General features: G+C 44.8%; 1 long non-coding RNA gene across 4 annotated transcripts in view; it reads left to right on the plus strand.

Moving 5' to 3' along the window:
* The window catches only part of LOC127487441 (uncharacterized), a 220,441-nt gene that overhangs the window by 149,026 nt on the left and 52,382 nt on the right, over positions 1 to 19,033 (plus strand). For all 4 annotated transcript variants that reach the window (XR_011382789.1, XR_011382791.1, XR_011382790.1 and 1 more), the window contains one exon: positions 12,130 to 12,247. This is a non-coding gene — a long non-coding RNA (uncharacterized lncRNA). The remainder of the gene's footprint in view (positions 1 to 12,129; positions 12,248 to 19,033) is intronic.

Below are 19,033 nucleotides of genomic sequence, written 5' to 3' on the forward strand. Positions count from 1 at the left end.
ATGGAGGGCAAAAATTTCTGAGGTTCCTAAGGTTACAACCATGGAAAATATGCATGAAGGAGGGAAGAGGCAAAGCATCTGTTAGTGTGGGGTAGTTGGATCTGGGTAGTTTGCAGAGCAGTTCCTTTCTTCTTGTGTCACCTTTTTAATTTTAAAAAAGTAAGCTATAACATAAATGAAACCAATTCCTTCTAAACACTGCCTTTGGTTTTGGCTGCTCAGGTGTGCTAAATTGAGAACTTGGAATGAGGTCGTTCATGGAACCTCAGGGGGTGCAGATGCCAGACTCAGCAGCAATAGCAGGGGGTGCACATTGCCATGCCCTGCAAGCCCTAGTCCATTCAGTAAGTGGCTCCAGCCCACTCTGCATGGCCCTGGCCCCTGCTGTGGGAGGCAGGTGATCCCATCCAGCCAGATCATCTCTGTAAGTAAGATTCTTTGTTCCATTTTTTCTGTTGTTTTCTTTTTTTATTAAAGAGTATGGTGACTTTTTTAAAAAATACATTGATTTACATTATACATATTGTACACTATTGAGGTATAATTGGCCCACAAAAATCTGCCCATACCGAATGTGCACAAGCTGGTGAGTTTAGACCACCACTACTACTTTAATCAAGGTAATAACCTTGTCCATCACTTCTGACAGTTTCCTCCTGCACTACTGCCCCCTTTTATTTGTTTTATTGTGGTAAGGACAAGAGAGAGAAATGGGGCATTGTTGTTTAACAGGCATAATGGTTTCAGTTTTGCAAGAGAAATAAGTCCTAGAGAGCTTCTGTATGTCATAGTGCCTGGAGTTAACACACATGTAGCTACTTGAGGGGGACTTGGCTTTATCTGAGAAGATGCTAAGGGCCTCAGCATATGCTGCCATTAGATGGTCCAGGGAAAACATTTGAACAGCACTTCCTGAGGAAGAATTGAGCAGTGAGGTGATTGAGTTGCTGGGAATTTGGCCAGCTCTTGCCCTTGCAGGGATGAGCCTGTACCAGAATGAGACTAGGAAAGGAGGACTAGTTTATAAGAGTATTAAAGGGGAAGATAATCTGGGATCCTTGTCCAAATGCTGGTGCCTTGGATGATAATGGTCCTGTACTGCTATGATATTTAGATTCTGGCCTTCCAGAGATACTCAGACTCTAGGCAGAAAGGTGTGGCTTGAGGCCAGATCACTTCTTTGTTTTGCCACTAAGATGACATCTGTGCATCATAGCAATACACTGCAGTGGTGGGCCTTGTGTTTACTGCTTGATGTGTTAAGAACAAGACTCATGGGCCCAACAAGACTGATTGTATTGGCTCATTCATTTTCTTAAGTAATATTTGAGGTCAACTGTGGGTCAGACACTATTCTAGGCTCTGGAGATATGTTGAGGGCAACAACCAATCCATGCCCTCAGAAAGACAATGTTCTCTCTGTACAGATGACAATGAATAGGTTGGCAATGGCACATATCATTTCATGTGCCTGAGATGACAAAAAAAAAAAAAATAAAGCAGGAGAGAGTGGAGAGTGACAAGTGTAAGAGGACCACTTCAGGTAGAGTGGGGGATACTTCAAGGGAGTTACATTTGGTCAATGGGCTAACTGCAATGAGGAAGTGAGATCTGAGATCTACATGAAACATAACAGGAAATGTTTTGCCTCTACATAAATATACCTAGAATCCAGACACTTCTCCCAGTCTTCACTGCCAACTCTCTGGACCAAATCACCATTAATATTTAATCCTCCATCACATCTGGTCTATTCTCAACACAGCCTCTAGGGTGTGTTTTTAGAACTCAAAAGTTGTACAGTGCAATTTTAGTGCTGAAAGTCATGAATGACTTCCCATCTCATACAGTCAAACTTCAAGTTCTTATCATAGCCTTCAAGGCCTGATGTGAGCTGTGTTTGTCTCCTGTGGCTCTGTGAACTAGGATGAGTGCTCTGCACAGTGTGGGCTAAGGCCTTTCACCCCAATTATCATCCTAAACCTGGAGGAACAAAGCCTTCTGTCACTTCCCTAGGCCCATTGTTGACTCTGGACAGCTCCCAGGAGGCTGGAGACAATGGAGACTGCAAGAGCTGAGGACTAAGAGGGATTCCTATCTCACAATCCCACTCCTAGAAAACAATGAGAGAATTTGGTCAATGGCAAGGGCTGAAATCTATTGTGTTTAGGTAACTAAAATACACATCACCAATCTGGATATTTTGACAGTGAACTTTATCTGTGCATTGAGGTTGCATTCATTTTGCTAGTTCTGACATCTGATGGAGACCAGAGATTCTTTTTTTCTAGTGGTCTGAAAAAAGAACAGGTAAAACACAGTATTCTGGAGCCTGGGCCTGAAAGGGGCACACATCAGTTTCTACCTAATTCCAATGGCCAGAGCTGATCATAAACCCCTCCTGGATACAAAAGGATAGGTAGATATTTGCCTGTGTGCCAGGAAGAGAAAGGTTTGGAGATGATCTGGCCATGTCCTGCCACACCTGGAAGAGCTGGCTCCTGTGCATGAGCTGGGTCTCAATGTTGAGAATTCCAGGCAGGTGAAATGACATGACAGGCTGTGTTCACTCTTCTGACAGAACTTGGGCCTTAGTCAGCACACCTAATGCTATGGCTTAAAATAATATCTCTACTCGGGCACCCCAGGCATTTTTATCTCCAATTCAGACCCCCTTCTGAACTCCACACTTGAATGTTGTTATCCAGCTGCCCACTGCAACTCTCTGTTTGGGTACTTAATGTGTCATTCAAAAGTAATACTTCTAAAATGGAACTCCTGAATTCTTCCCTGTCTCTCCAAACTTCCTCTTCTCAATGAAAAGTAATTGCATCATGCTAGATACTCAGGAAATGGCTTCTACAGTAATTTAGCTCTTTGCTAATATATCTAGCTCATCTACAAGTTCCTTTGGTTCTATCATCAAAACAGCAGCATTTTCCATAGATTTTCTTTCTCTTTGCTAATGCCACCTTTGACTTAACCACCATCATATTTTGCCTGGAGTTTTTGCAATGTCTTACTGGCAGATTTCCCAGCTTTGTTCCTTGGCTCTTGTTTCCAGACATTCAAATTTCTATGAAAATGACAGATCTCTCAGTAGAATCTTTTGAAAAAAGAAATCCCATTTTCAGAGGTCCATGGTCCCCAGAACTTTTCCAGGACCACTTCCACTCTCTTTAGAGGTACCCAGACCTGCAGGCTCTGTGTGGAAGAGATTTACACTAAGCCCTTGGTCTGAGTAGGTTGGAAGCCAGTGTCAAACAGATAAAGTCTTTCTAATTCAAGGCGTATTTTAGGAATGGTGCACATCTCGGAGCTGTCCGGATACCTGTTGTTGTCAAAGTCTACCATCAGAATGTAAAATTCACACTATACAAACTAGTGCTTAGAGTACAGAAGGTTTATTGGACAGAGTAGGTGGTCGTGAACAGAACAAGGGACATACAGAAATGAACCGGACAGTGCCCCTGCCCTGTCATCTCTTCCACATGGACAGAGAAAAATTAGGCTTGGAGAGGTCCCATCACATGCAGAGGCTCACAGAGCACAGCTGGGATGGTCTGGCCCCCAGGGCCAGAGAGGGGCAGTGCCTCCAGTCTATGTCACATAGCTAGAAAGGGGCAGGTTGGTGATGGTAGATGAAATGATGCTTTTCCTTTGGAATAGAGAGGGAAACTCAGCCCTCTGGGGAGTCAGGGAGTGTACGTAGAGGTGGCCCAGAGAGGGGCAGGGCAGCATAGCCCTGTCTCAGTGGAGGTGGTGCAAGCTGTGGCAGTTCCCCTGATGACCTGGAAGCTGTGCAGGCAGGGCAGGTGGAGCTGGCAGGTGGGCAGCAACCCAGCACAGGTGTAGCTTGGTGCTTCTACAGGTGACTAGAGCACCACAAAGCCTTGTTGCAGGTGCTGCATATGAAGGGCTTAGTGTGATGCATGGTGGCTCTGCAGCAACAGAGGACTGGTGAAGACACTGGTGCACTTAGGTAGCTGTAGCTCTAGTGAGGCTGGGACTCCCTTGACTGCACAGTGCACATGTAGAAGACCTGGCTGGCACTGGCAAACCTTGTGGTGGAGGGAGGAGTGGAAGGAGAGGCCTTGGGGGGGTGGTAAGATGGGGGTGGAGATGAGGGCCAAGGTGGGGGGACCATGGTGGCATCTTAAATGGCAACTGAGGAGAGGAGAGAAGTTAAAATCACTTCCTTCCCTTTTTCTCACTGCTTGTTACCCATTTCTAGGCCTTATTTTTTTTTAAAGATTTATTTATTTATTTGAAAGAGTTACACAGAGAGAGAAGAGGCAGAGAGAGAGAGAGAAAGACAGAGAGAGAGATAGGTCCTCCATCTGATGGTTCACTCCCCAATTGGCTGCAACGGCTGGAGCTGCACTGATCCAAAGCCAGGAATCTCCTCCAGGTCTCCCACATAGGTACAGGGGCCCAAGGACTCAGGCCATCCTCTACTGCCTTCCCAGGCCACAGTAGAGAGCCAGATCAGAAGAGGAGCAGCCGGGACTAGAACTGGTGCCCATATGGGATGCTGGCACCCCAGGCCAGGGTGTTAATCCACTGCGCCACAGCACCAGCCCCCTTTCTAGGCCCTCAACTGACCTTACCTCCAAAATGAAAACTGACTCAAGACCAGGTCTGCAGATTCCGTAAAGATGCTCCTGGGCCACCTCCCACAGAACTCAGCAAGACTGGGGGCAACCTGTCCTTGCCCCTGAGTCCTCCACCCGGCCTGCTCAGAGCCTGAGTGATGTCCTCCCTCTTCACTTCCCTATCCTCTGTGCACCAACAGCAATCAGTTTCCAAGTCAGTTTCCTTCTTTTATCTTCTCAGCCTCCCTGTCCCACAACTGGGGACTGCCTGGCTCCTCCCCTTGGGCTATGCCTAAGCCTGGGGGATTCTCCAGACACCACCTGGAAAGCATCCCTTCTCTGCAGACATCTCTACCTGTCGATTTCACCCCTGGGATTTCCCCAGAACCCCACTAACCCAATTCCCTCCACACCTGTAGGCCTCTCCATCCTCCTACACTATGGCACCCTTCTTGCAGATCTTTGGGATGCCTCAGACACCTTCCCTCTCAGCACTCCAGGGCCCCTGTGTCCTGCTGCCTGCTTTGTTATGAGGCACTGATCTTTACTTCTCTCTGTCCTCTCCTAGTCCATGTTACACATACCAGGACAGTTGGGGTCCCTTTGCCAAACTGTACTTCAGCAGCCCCCTTTTGATAAATGGCTGGCATCTGTTTCACTTCTTTTCTACCTCCTCAGCCCCCTGCCTTGCCCCCATATGCAGTAGGCCCTTGTACCTGTTTTTGGGTCTGTTTCCCAAACAGCTTCTCTGGTCCCCTCCCTTCTGTAAGCCCCATCCACATCCAGGCATCTCTGCTCCCCAATCCTGCCACAGAATCTGAGGGCCTGCTCCTACTCCCCTTAATTACCAAAGGAGCCCTGCACCTTTGCTTCCTCCCTTGGCCAGCCACGTGGATCCCACCTTCCCCTTCCTTGCCACACAGCACACTCACCCTAGTGGTTCCAGCCCACACCCCTGGCTTTAGCCCCAACTCAGGCTCCTGCATCCCTCTTAGGCACCATACATGCTGCAGTGGCCTCTCAGTCTGCAGGGGCTGCCATAGTCCTGGGGCTTCCCCTGGCAAGTGCACTCTAATGCCTATTTTAAACTTGAAAGTATCCTTGGAAAGATAGAGCAGCCATGCCTCGTAAGCTGGGTTTATATTGATGGTGTTGTTTTCTAGAATGGGGGTTGGGACCAAGACTCAAAAGGAGTCACAGAGGTCTGTGTTACCTTGAGCTCACCCGTGTGCCCCATCACTTGAATGTCCCTTTTTTTCATTTGACTCAGAACCAAGAGCACTTTCTGGTCTTGTTTTATTCTGTGGCTGAGATAGAACAAGTTGTTCAAGTGTCTTGGGATATGTTCAATTAGATTAAGAGGCAAACAAGAAGTCACAGGTGAATGAGTGAATCAGAAGTCATTACTGGGGCCACAGGAGCAGGGTTCGTCTGAAAAAAAAGGAAAAGAGAAAGAGTAGGCCAGTAGGTCCATAGAGCACATGTGACCAAGTGGAAAATGGATGGGGAATTGTGGACATAGGGGAGAGGGATAAAACAGAGCCCTGGCCAGAAGGGAGAAATGGGGGCACAATTCTCAAAGCAATAACCCAGATCTAGACTCAGAACTCAGACTGGTGCAGCATCCATGCTTCCTTGTCAGTGAAATCCTTAAGCCCTTTAATATTGCACTCAGGTCGGTTGTTCAGAAGCAGCTAGGTGGGAGCTAGGGCCTGCAGCTGCTCATCTCCCTGTTTCAGTTGTCATCTCGGGCAGGCACCTGAGGGACAGGAGCCAAGAAAGAAAAGGCCCTTCATTTCGTGCCTGGTGTTCAGTGCTGCGCAAGCATTTTGTCATCGATTCTTTAACAGCCTGTAGGGAGAAATTATTACTCCTATTTCAAAGGAGGGGGAAATGTGATCTGGTGACATCAATCATTATCATTCATAGCCAAGGGATCTGCAGAGTTAGGGTTTACACCTGGTGTTTGTGACATCTCAGCCTGTGCTCTTGGATGTAGCACTGTCCTCTCAGCCATGAATGTTGGACTGCAGGACAGGCCATATCTGAGTAATGGACAAGTGATGCTTGAGGGCAGGAACCACTTGTTTTCATTTCTGTGTTAGGAGCATCTGTTAGAGAACTTTGAAGATGCGTGGTAAAAATACATAGAACCGGGCCAGCACTGTGGCCAGTGGCTTAATGATTGCAATGTGGGCGTCCCATATTGGAATATTCATTTGCATTCCAGCTACTCTGTTTCCAATTCAGCTCCCTGCTTTCCATGCCTGGGAAGTCAGAGAATGATGGCTCAAGTACTTGAGTTCTCCACCATCCATGTTGGAGACTTGGATGGAGTTCCATGCTCCTAGCTTCAGCCTGGCCATTTGAGGAATGAGACAGCAGATGGAAGATCTCGCTCTCACTCTTGCTCGTGCTGTTAACTCTTTCTCATGCTGTCACTCTGCCTTTCAAATATGTAAACCTTTTTAAAAACTAATCACCCAAAATGGGCTATTCAACAGTTATCTTCTGTTATTTATTTATTTATTTGAAAGTCAGAGTTAGAGAAGGAGAGGCAGAGTTAGAGGTCTTCTCTCTGCTGGTTTACTCTCTAATTGGCTGCAATGGCCAGAGCTGCTCTGATTTGAAGCCAGGATCCAGGAGCTTCTTCCCAGTCTCCCAGGCAGGTACAGGGGCCCAAGTACTTGAGCCATCTTCTACTGCTTTCTCAGGCCATAGCAGAGAGCTGGATTGGAAGTGGAGCAGCCGGGACTGGAACCTGCATCCATATGGGATGCCAACACTGCAGGCAGTGGCTTTACCAGCTATACCACAGAGCCGGCCCCAACTGTTATCTTTTAAATAATCAAGCACATAAAACAATCTGAGCTTCTAAGACACTAGGAAATAGAAGTTGGTGCCTCAATTTTTACCAAGAACCTTTTACTTCATTGAGCCTCCCAGTATCATCCTGCACTGTATACTTTATATATCTCCAGCCACCTGCCCCTTACGCATATACTTCAGATGGCCAGGCTTGCTTGCTTTCAGGGAAAATTACCAGGCTTGTTTTCACTATAACTAATATTTCTCTGAGCATCAACTTCCATTGTCTTGGTAACTGCGCCTCTCCTGCTGGGCTTTGTGTCCATAAAGGCACAGGAGGCTGGGGGCAAGGCTATGGCTATGGCTGGTCGTAGGAAAGCTCATTTTGTTACACTAAAGAGTCACTGTTGGGAAGGAACTAGCTGTGTGCTTTAGTATCTATGATCATCCACAAGGCATCCCTCCCCTATCTTAGAGGAAGAAAAGGAGCAGCCTACTGGAATACCAGCCTTAAAGAAGTGCTTCATGGTGCTGTGAAAATACACAGGGGAGCCACACAGAATGCAGATCTGATCTTGACTCCAGGGCAAATGGTACTAATGTGAGCTCAATGCCATTTCACTGGGCCTGGGAAAAATGCAAAGCCCTTTGTCCTATGCCTTCTGAGCAAAGCTACTGAGCCACTATTCCTGCTTTGGAAACTGAAGATGGCCAAGCACTTTGCACCAGTATCTGAGTTCTCAGGGTCTGCAGGTCTCTTCCTTGGCTAGGTGGCTTGAGGGGAAATTACCCCACCTCCAGTCCTTTTCCCACAAGCACGTGCCATGGAAGTTGGGTTTCTCTTTTGCATCCAGCAGTGTTTCAGGGCACCATGACCTCTTCTTGGGAGAGTTCTATGCAGTTTCCTCCTCTTAACCCACAGTTTCCCCTTTCTCTAGAGACCAAGTCCCCTTTCTTCAGAAGTCAAGCCTCTATACAATATTCTCAAAATGTGTTCCCAGGACCAACAACATCAGCATCAGGTGGGAACTTGCAAGAGATGCAGATCTCTTGTACCCCAGACCTGTTGAATCAGAAACCCTGGGAGTGGATCCCAGTGAAATTCTGATGCACCTTAAGATTTGAGATCCACTGTTTTCAGCCCCAAGAGAAGCTCATTTTGTTGTATTGAGGATTTCACAATAAAGAAGGAGGCTGGAATTCAGTTTTTGTGGCAAAATCTCTTTGCACCAGTCATCACCCTGCCATCCCTGCCAGCAACATTGAGCTTTTGAACTGAGCCTCACCCTTTGATGCTCCCTCTGCTTTGTTTCTCTTTGAGAGATTCTTTCTCCTCATTATAGGTGAACTCTGACTCCTCTTCACTGTATTGGCAGGTCCTTGACAGACTGTAAACATAAGGGACTTGTCTTTGAGGCACGATGTGCAGAAGTAGTCTAGACAAGGGCAGGAGTGACAGTACCTACAGCTTGGGCTGTAACTTGTTCCCTATTTGTGGGCAGTGGAGTGAGTGTATATTCAGGGTCCATGAGGGGTTAGTCCAGAAACAGGTGGTTGCAACTCTTTAGGGTGGGAAGCAGTAATGCTGCCATATCTGGGGACTGGACCCCTGGAGCAGAGTTTTCCTGGGCAGAGGGGCACAGAGAAGATCATGGTTGACAATGTATGCTTAGGAAGGGCAGGCAGCAAGGAGTTTGGACCCAGGTGACTGTCATGGGAAGCTGCAGAGGAGAGTGCTCTGGAAGGGTGTCCATGGCACTCACCAGCAGGCTGGACCAGCTTTCCTCTGCTGACTCTGCTAAAGCCTATAAAGGGCACTCACTGCACATCTAGCATCTCAGGGCTCTGTACAGGCAGGCATGGCATTAGTGGGACCAGGAGATGGGGTCTCCGTGAAGGAAGGAGAAGAGGCACCAGGGAGAGGTGCGTGCTTTGAGAGACGCAATGGAGTGTAAGCGCTGCAGCAGGGAAGGGAAATCATTCCACTAACAGGAGCTCTGATCTTAAGTGCTGGGCATATGTCCTTCCAGAAACTGGGAACCAAGAGTTCTATGTCTGCCCATTCCTTGTAATCCTAGCCTGCCCTTTTCTTTCCCCTACTCTCTCATATATTCTGGGTCAGATCTTGTGCTGCAGATTGCTGTAGAATGAGGAACCTCTTGTCAAGCTGAGGTTTCTGTAGAAACGAACAGACACCTTGCTTTCCAAGTCTTGCAGGGAGCATTTCTAACAATTTACCAGAAATGGAAGTATGTTTTTTTAGGCAAGGTGTCTGCACACCTCAGAGCAAAAACATAATACACAAAGCATTATGTTAGAGCAGAGCTGTTCTGTTTTATTTTTTGGATTTTTCCTTCTCCGTCATGCCTGGCTCTGCAAATAGACCTTTGAGTACATCCTGGCATCTCCTGCTGAGATAGCTTGCAGTCTGGCTGATCTCTACCCAGTGCTGGAGCTGTCTGAGCTCTACCACATACAGCCCTGAGGATGTCTCAGAAGAGAGTAAGAGAAGGTGGAGAAAAGCACCATTGAGGGCCTTTGTTGCAATAAATGGAGAAAGTGAGGGTTAAGAAGACTCAGATAAGAACAGGGATTGTGCTGTTGAAACTTTTGGTAGTTTGGGATCAAAGCTGCAATGCTTTGTATGCTACAAAAATTTGAGGAACTATGATTCTTAATTTTTTTTAAAAAAGATTGATTTGTTAGAGAAAGAAAGAAGGAAGGACGGGAAGAAGGGAGGAAGATAGATCTGTCTCTTCCATACTCAGGTTTGTTCCCCAAATGGCCTTCAATAGCCAGGTCTGGAGGAAGTCAGGATCCAGAAACTCCATCCTGGTCTCCAACATGGATAGCAAGGGCCTGGGTACTTGTGTCTTTATCTGCCACTTTCCCAGGTACATTAGCAGAGAGCTGGATCAGAAACAGAGCAGCCAGGATTCAAAATAGCACTTGATAGAGGATGCTGATGTCACATCCAGTGGCTTAACCTGTTGTGCCACAACACAAGCCCCAGTGACAATTGACTTTTGATTGAAATATCCAAGTAATGGTCATGAGTGTGGTGTGAAAGTAATGGAATTTTAGAGGAAAAGTCAATATCAAAAGATACTACAGATTTTTTTTATTTTTTAAACTTTTATTTAGTAAATATAATTTTCCAAAGTCCAGTTTATGGATTACAATGGCTTTTTCCTCCCATAACTTCCCTCCCACCCGTGACCCTCCATATCCCACTCCCTCTCCCATTCCATTCACATCAAGATTCATTTTCAATTATCTTTATATATAGAAGATCGATTTAGTATATATTAAGTAAAGATTTCATCAGTTTGCACCCACACAGAACATAAAGTGTAAAATACTGTTTGAGTACTAGTTATAGCATTAATTCACATTGGGCAACACATTAAGGACAGAGATCCCACATGAGGAGCAAGTGCACAGTGACTCCTGTTGTTGACTTAACAATTTGACACTCTTGTTTATGGAGTCAGAAATCTCCCTAGGCTCTAGTCATGAGTTTCCAAGGCTATGGAAGCCTCTTGAGTTTGCTGACTTCGATCTTATATAGACAAGATCATAGTGAAAGTGGAAGTTCTCTTCTCCCTTCAGAGAAAGGTACCTCCTTATTTGATGGCCTGTTCTTTCTACTGGGATCTCACTCGCAGAGATCTTTCATTTATTTATGTATTATTTATTTATTTATTTATTTATTTTTTTTTGCCAGAGTGTCTTGGCTTTCCATGCCTAAAATACTCTCATAGGCTCTTCAGCCAGATCTGAATGCCTTAAGGGCTAATTCTGAGGCCAGAGTGCTGTTTAGGACATCTGCCATTCTATGAGTCTGCTGTGAAGATACTACAGATTTTACAATGACTGTGTCAGAGGGCTTGAAACCAGGACACCCCATGACAATTGAGATGGTTGATAGTATCATGAGCCCAAGTTAATAGGAACAGGGCTGTAGTCAGCAAGTATTGCAGAGTGCCTTGGCCTTTATATGCAACTCCTTTGTGCCTGGGGACACTCTTCACTAGCCCACATTTGTTTAACTGTGTATGGGGCCACTTGGTGACAATCCACAGCCTCTCTTATTGCAGAACCCATTTATGGCTTCCATTTGTGATAGAAGCAGAGCTAGATAGCTGGTGCTGGGATTCTTCTTATTTGCATATTCAGTGTGTGAGGTTAGGGGAGTTTGATGTTAATTTCATTCTCCAGTGTGACTGTGGACATGATGAAAGACATATCTGTCTGAACCCAAGCAGTCTCTTTAGCAGGAATACCCAGCTGCTTCAGAGGTTCATCTGTGGACCTTTTTCTAAAACTGATGGGTGATTTATGTAGGTAATAAAAGGTCTCAAGGCCTCATTGTTGGTCATGATAACTACACACACACACACACACACACACACACACACACCCTGAGGACCAGTGTCTCTCAATTAGTGTTAAAGGTTGATTATTTTGGGAGGCCTTGAGCATCCATGTCATCTGGATGAAACCTGCTCATACTATAGGATGGGTTTCATGCAGGGGATGTAAGGAACTAAGCCCAAAACAGATTTTAAAAGATGATACATACCATGTGGAGAATCATCTTAGCTAGCTTAAACATTTGTGAGTTTCACATACAGGCTTGAGAGTTACATTGCCTACAGCTGCGTTTTCAGAAGGTGATAAACTACCCAAGAATGGGGGAATCAGAGTTCTTTGTCTTCCTTAGGTTATCCTCATGACTCCTGGGGCCACAGCTAGTGCAGGAGTTTTGCGGTATTGATGATACAAGAAACACATGCCTTTTAAGAAAGGAGGAAGAACTTCAGTTGCACACCATTTTCCAAGTGAGTACTTGATGTTGTGGATTTTGGGTTCCACAATAGGACTGCATATTCTTTGACAGTTTTCTGACGCGGTCCCATCCTGTTGAATGTGGATGGGTTTGTGACTACTTCACCAAGAGAGTAGGGCACAAGGGATTCTGTGTGACTTCTGAGGCTAGATCAAGGGATCCAAGCAGTTTCTGCCTGGCTTTCTGGAATTCTCACCCCTGGAACCCTGAGCCTCTGTGTGGTAAGTCTGACAACTTATGGTGCTGTAATGGAGAGGTCACATTTAGGTACCCTGAGCCCCCCTTCTACACCTTTGAGATAAATCTAGCCAAGCCATTTGTAACAAGTCCATGCATTCAAGTCTTTCTGGCTGGATACCTAGACCTTGTAGAGTAGGTTTGAACCATCCCTCATCTGCCCAATCCAGATTTCTGACCCACTAAATCTGAGAGAATAATAAAATGATGTTCTGTGACACTGAACCTTGAGGGGGTTGTTGTGTAGCAGTAAATAAGTAGAACAGTAGGTAAGACTAGAATTAACATAGTATCAATAGCTACATATGGTACTATTCTTGTTCTACATATGGCAAAATAGGTCAAGCCAAAGTATTTCTAGTTAGCTGGGGTGGGGATGGAGTAATAGTGCTATCATATATAAGTATACCTTTATTTGAAGACAACCATGTGTCTCTTTGAGGAAGTACTCCCCCAGAGAATTTGCAGGTTTGGGACTGTTCACCCAGGCATAACTGGCTGGTTGGTTTCAGGTGAACCATGTATGTGTCAGCATTCATGACCTCATTGGAGATCATTAAGCTGTCCAGTTCCCACTGGGACCCTGTGGACAGGAGTGGTTTTGGTGTAGTAGGTTGTTAACAAGGAATTATTACCACAATAGTGCTGTAGAACATGCCTGTCCTCCCCCCAGTGGTTTAATGAAAAAGCATTGATTTAGCTCATGAGTCTAGCACAGAGATCTGAAGGAGAAGTCACGAGGACTTTGCTGTTACCCACAGCATCACCACTTGAGCTGTGCAGGGGGTTGTCCTGCTGCCGGGGCATCCCCATGTCAGTGCTTCAGCCACCAAGGGGGAAACTGCTGCTGCTGATGGCGCCTCTGATAGTGAGCTGAGAGTGCTAAAAGATGCTGGAGTAACAGCCACAGCTCTGCTCCAGGTACCAGAACTGGAAGCAGGAAGAGTCCTTTCTTTCTTTTACCTATTTCTAGTGTCCTTCCCGTAACTCAATGTTGGCCCAAAACTAACAGGAAGGAGTGACAAGGGATTCTGGGCAATGTAGTTTTTGAACTGCCTACTCTAGAATCACACAGCACAGGGAGGTGGGTGGGGAGTGGTTCCAGGGCTGAGAAACAGTAGGCAAATAACTGACACACTTGGGAATCTTAATTCTTGAAAACTTCAAGAAAATCTTTCAAAATAATGTTGATAAATCACAATAAATTAGAACTCTTTCTGATAAGAAAAATATAATATGGGGCCAACATTGTGGCACAAATGGATTAAACCACTGTCTACAACACCAGCATCCCATGTAGGAGCACCAGTTTGAGTCCCAGCTGCTCTGCTTTCATGGCCCAAGGCTTGGGCCCATGCCACCCACATGGGAGTTCCTGGCTCCTGACTTTGGCCTGGCCCATCCCTGGCTATTGGGACCATTTGGGGAATGAACCAACCGGTGGATGATGTCCTTCTCTGTATGTCTCTCCCTCTCTGTCACTCCACTTTTCAAATACATAAATCTTTTTTTTTGTTTGTTTGTTTTTTGTTTTTTTTTTTGTTTTTTTAAACTTTTATTTAATGCATATAATTTTCCAAAGTACGACTTATGGATTACAATGGCTTCCCCCCAATACCGTCCCTCCCACCCACAACCCTCCCCTTTCCCACTCCCTCTCCCCTTCCATTCACATCAAGATTCATTTTCGATTATCTTAATATACAGAAGATCAGCTTAGTATACATTAAGTATGGATTTCAACAGTTTGCTCCCACACAGAAACATAAAGTGAAAAATAATAGATGATTTTTTTTAAATGATGATGAAATCAGAGCAGACCTATTGTCATGTTTAATCCCAGTGAGAGTCAAGTTGGGAATTGATAATTTCTTTTCTTTTTTTTTTTTTTTTTTACAGAGGATCAGTTTAGTATGCATTAAGTAAGGATTTCAACAGTTTGCACCCCCATAGAAACACAAAGTGAAATATATTGTTTGAGTACTCGTTATAGCATTAAATCTCAATGTACAGCACATTAAGGATAGAGATCCTACATGAGGAGTAAGTGCACAGTGACTCCTGTTGTTGACTTTACCAATTGACACTCCTGTCTATGGCATCAGTAATCTCCCTATGCTCCAGTCATGAGTTTCCAAGGCTATGGAAGCCCTCTGAGTTCTCCGACTCTTATCTTGTTTAGACAAGGTCATAGTCAAAGTGGAGGTTCTCTCCTCCCTTCAGAGAAAGGTACCTCCTTCTTTGATGCCCTGTTCTTTCCACTGGGATCTCACTCGCAGATATCTTTTGCCAGAGTGTCTTGGCTTTCCATGCCTGAAATACTCTCATGAGCTTTTCAGCCAGCTCCGAATGCCTTTAGGGCTGATTCTGAGGCCAGAGTGCTATTTAGGACATCTGCCATTCTATGAGTCTGCTGAGTATCTCACTTCCCATGTTGGATCACTCTCCCTTTTATTTACTCCATCAGTTAGCGTTAGCAGGTACTAGACTTGTCTATGTGCTCCCTTTGACTCCCAGTCCCTTCACCATGACCAACTGTGAACTGAAATTGATCACCTGGAACAGTGAGATGGCATTGGTACATGCCACCTCGATGGGATTGAATTGGAATCCCCTGGTATGCTTCCAACTCCACCACTTGGGGCAAGTCAGCCTGAGCATGTCCCAAATTATACATAAATCTTTAAAAAATGTATAATCTGAACACAAGACAACTTAAGAAAAAGCAAATTTTGACACCTAAAATTGAATACTCAAAAAAAAAAAATAGCTAGATTTATATACAGGATTAAGTGATGTCTTCAACACTTAGTTTCTCTCCATCTCTATCTTCTCACTCTATTTTCTTTCTTTTTTGCTTTTCCATTCTTTGGCAGGATCTCTTATATGGTAACAAGACTCTCTCAGTAGATTTGGTACAATAACTTCATAGCCATGAAAATAATGAGGAAGGGGGAGAGGTGGGCATTTGGCTTAGTAGTTAAGACTCTGGTTAAGATACCAGTAAAGATGCCTGCATCCCATATCAAAGTACTTGGGTTTGATTCCTGACTCTAACAACCAATGGCAGCTCACTGCAGACCCTGCAGGATGAGGCAGGTGAAGAGATAGCAGATGATGGCTCAAATAGTTGGTTCCCTGCACCTTTGTGAGAGATCTGGGCTGAGTTGCAGGGTTCTGGGTTCTGGCTCCAGTCTGGCTCAGCCCTTTCTCTCTCTCCCTCACTCTGTTTCTCTCTCAAATAAATAAATAAATCAGATTTTACAATTAATAGAGATTCTTCCTCTCCCTTTCAGTTGTTCCACCCACATCCTTGAGCCAGTACTGATTGGTTCTGAAATGCCATGTGCTAGATTGTGCTAATTCAGCCACTTAAACATAGATGGAGTTCAAGGATTGGCAACAGTGTCAACTTGGACTCAGTTCAAGTGCTATTTCCTTTGCTTTACCTCCAAAATATTAGGTAAGTGGTGCACAGCTGAGAGGAGGATGCCAGTGTGTGCCTGGGGCTCCCGTTGCCTTTCTTGTTTGGCTCGAAGGAGGCACAAAGTCTTAGCAACTCATCTGGAGAAAATGTTCACTAGGTCAGGGGTCACAGGCCTTTTACTCACCCAGCCAGCCAATTCACCATCCAGAAAAAACCTCTACCATGATACATGGCATTGATTGCACTACTTAGCAAGAAATGACCCAAGCCTAATATCTGGACCTTGAATTTCTGTGCTTTAGTAGTAATCCAGCAGTAAGTTCCTCCTTTCCTGCAGTAAATAACAGAGCCTAGGGAGTTTCTATCTACATCTTCTTGGGGTCTGTCCATGGGCAGACCTGGTCATGGTTTATCACCTCTGCACCAGTTATGTCTGGGTGCCTTGTATGCCCTAATTGCATGGTTTAGGGTTCCACAGTCATCACTGGACCCATGATGATATCAGCCCAACTCAATATATATTCAGAAGCAAGGAGGGAGGGGCAATCCCACAGAAGAAAGCACTGGGTGCTGTGATCTGAAGAGACTGGGTAATAGGGAAGCAAAAGCAAGGTCTCTCTACTAATGGTTTCCTCTAACTCTGGGTACAGGAGACTGAGTCTAGGTCTACTGTTCCCAACAACTTGGATTCTGGGAAAAGATACCACTGTAGTATTTTCTTTCTAAGTCTGGCTGTTATTTTGCATCACAAGGCATGGTCTGTCCTTTCCCAGTTACCATCTCTTCACTGATGCATGGTGTCAACACCCCTGAAGGCTATGCCTGCATCTCTGGCTATTGTTCCTCCATGCTTGGCAGCTGCACACTCTTCTCCAGCATCTGCTGCCATAGCAGTGGTATTCTGAGTGTGTGGAGACTTTCCCAGGTTGGTTTCTGCTCTAGCAGGGTTCTGAGTTCTTTCCAGCTTCTGTATTTTCCAAGATGCCATCATTCTGCTTCTCTGCAGTTGGGGAGTTCTGTCTAGCCAAGAAGTATTTTTTGTTAAGTCATCCCTTCCAAATGTTTTCTCTACAACCACTATAATGAACTGACAGATGGGTGTCTCATCTTCAGGAGATATAATGAAGATTTATTTTCTAAATGGCTAGGACAAGCCAAGGTTATCATACAAAAAACCAACACACTGCGAATTGTACTTGGTTCAACTAAAGAATGTCAATTTCATTGTATATGACTTTCCCTCTGAATCTTGTTCATCCAACACCTATATCATTATGTAGACAAACATTAATTTTGAGAAGGCAAGAATTTTTATTAATTCCACCTTATGATATTTAGAATAACATTTTAAAAATGTTAATTCAGATAGCATAGTCTTTCTGGTCATTTGATTATCCTGTGTCCATCAGAAATAAATGATTTGGGTTCTTCATTTGGGCAACCTGAAAAAAAAAGTCCATGTGTACAAGTCCATTAGGTCTCATTCACACCTGGCTACAAACAATGGAGTTCTGGGATTAGATCTACTACTCTAGCTTTATTTAGATAAGCACATAAATCTTCCACAAAAAAATTCCACTTTTTGGATTCCTAAATGACCTGCTTGGTATTTTTTAAAATATTTTAATTTATTTATTTGAGAGATAGAGTTATAGACAGAGGGGGAGATGGAGAGAAAAGTATTCTATCTACTGGTTCACTCCCCAAATGGCCACAATCACCAGAGCTAAGCTGATCTGAAACCAGGAGCCAGGAGCTTTTTCCAGGTCTCCCATGTGGATGCAGGGGCCCAAGCACTTGGGCCATCTTCCACTGTTTTCCCAGGGCATAGGCAGAGAGCTGTTTCAGAAGAGGAGCAGCCAGGACATGAATAGGTATCCATTTGTGTTGCTGGTACCACAGGCAGAGACAGCCTTCTTTGCCGCAGTGCTGGCCCTGACAACCTGTTAACTCTTGCTAGTAACTAATCCTGGAGCCTGCTACTTGGCTTTTGTAAAAGACTCCATTCTCTTGCCCTTGTAGCTTCTTCCTTTGCTCCTTACTAAAGGGCCATTGCATAGGAGTCTGCTTAGAGGTTGAACACAGCTGTATTCTTGTGGGTTGTTTTTCTTTCTTTTTTTTTTTTTAACATAACAGGCAAATACAACAAAATTAGTACCACAAAATATTTGGCCTCTCTGCAGGAAGTCTACACAGAAGTTGAAATGCTATTGCTCTGACTGTTGAAATCTTTACTTAATGTATGCTAAACTGATCTTCTGTATATAAAGAGAATCAAAAATGAATCTTGATGTGAATGGAAGGGGAGAGGGAGTGGGAAAGGGGAGGGTTGCGGGTGGGAGGTACGTTATGGGGGGGAGCCATTGTAATCCATAAGCTGTACTTTGGAAATTTATATTCATTAAATAAAAGTTAAAAAAAAAGAAAAAAAAAAAGAAATGCTATTGCTCTGTACCCAACAATTCACACTGAATGCTGTGGTGGGAAAGTTGGCTCTACACCCAGAGTGAACAGTGCAAGCAAACCATAAAAATTAAAATGTACTACCACCAACTGACATTATGGAAATATGACACTGGCTGGCCAAAAACCACAGTGTATCAATTAGCAGGATCTTAGTGGTTGGCAGGAGAAACTCTTGATTCTGGAAACAGAATGCTACATATTTTATGCAGTTCTATAACATTTCCCTTGTATTCAGACAAGATATACAACACCTGCAATGTGTGTTGGGAAATCTCTGATGACTGTTCAAGTTGCAGCAACTGTGTCCAGAGACTGTATCAGTTATATCTGGTGAACACAAGGACTGTTCTGAATGGACCACATAGTGGATCAGTCTGCTTTTCTTCCCACAGTTCTCTGTAGACATTTCAAGGCCTTGACTTCCACCCCCACCCCCTGTCCATGTTGTGGAAGAAAAACTATCAAGAACCTTGATTGCCTGATTGTTTGAAATGGGGCCTCACAGGACGGGTGAACTTTGGAGTGGGCATGGTGACGAGTATGTGTGACAGTTTTCAAAGTTCCTGGTTGAGTCTGTCAGTCCCCTCAGAGTTGAGAGGTCCTGGGAAGGAGTTTATACCAACCTTGAAGCTAGCGGGAGCCCGGCCA

The sequence above is a fragment of the Oryctolagus cuniculus genome, chromosome 15 (genome assembly GCF_964237555.1).
Source record: "Oryctolagus cuniculus chromosome 15, mOryCun1.1, whole genome shotgun sequence".
Classification (NCBI taxonomy): domain Eukaryota; kingdom Metazoa; phylum Chordata; class Mammalia; order Lagomorpha; family Leporidae; genus Oryctolagus; species Oryctolagus cuniculus.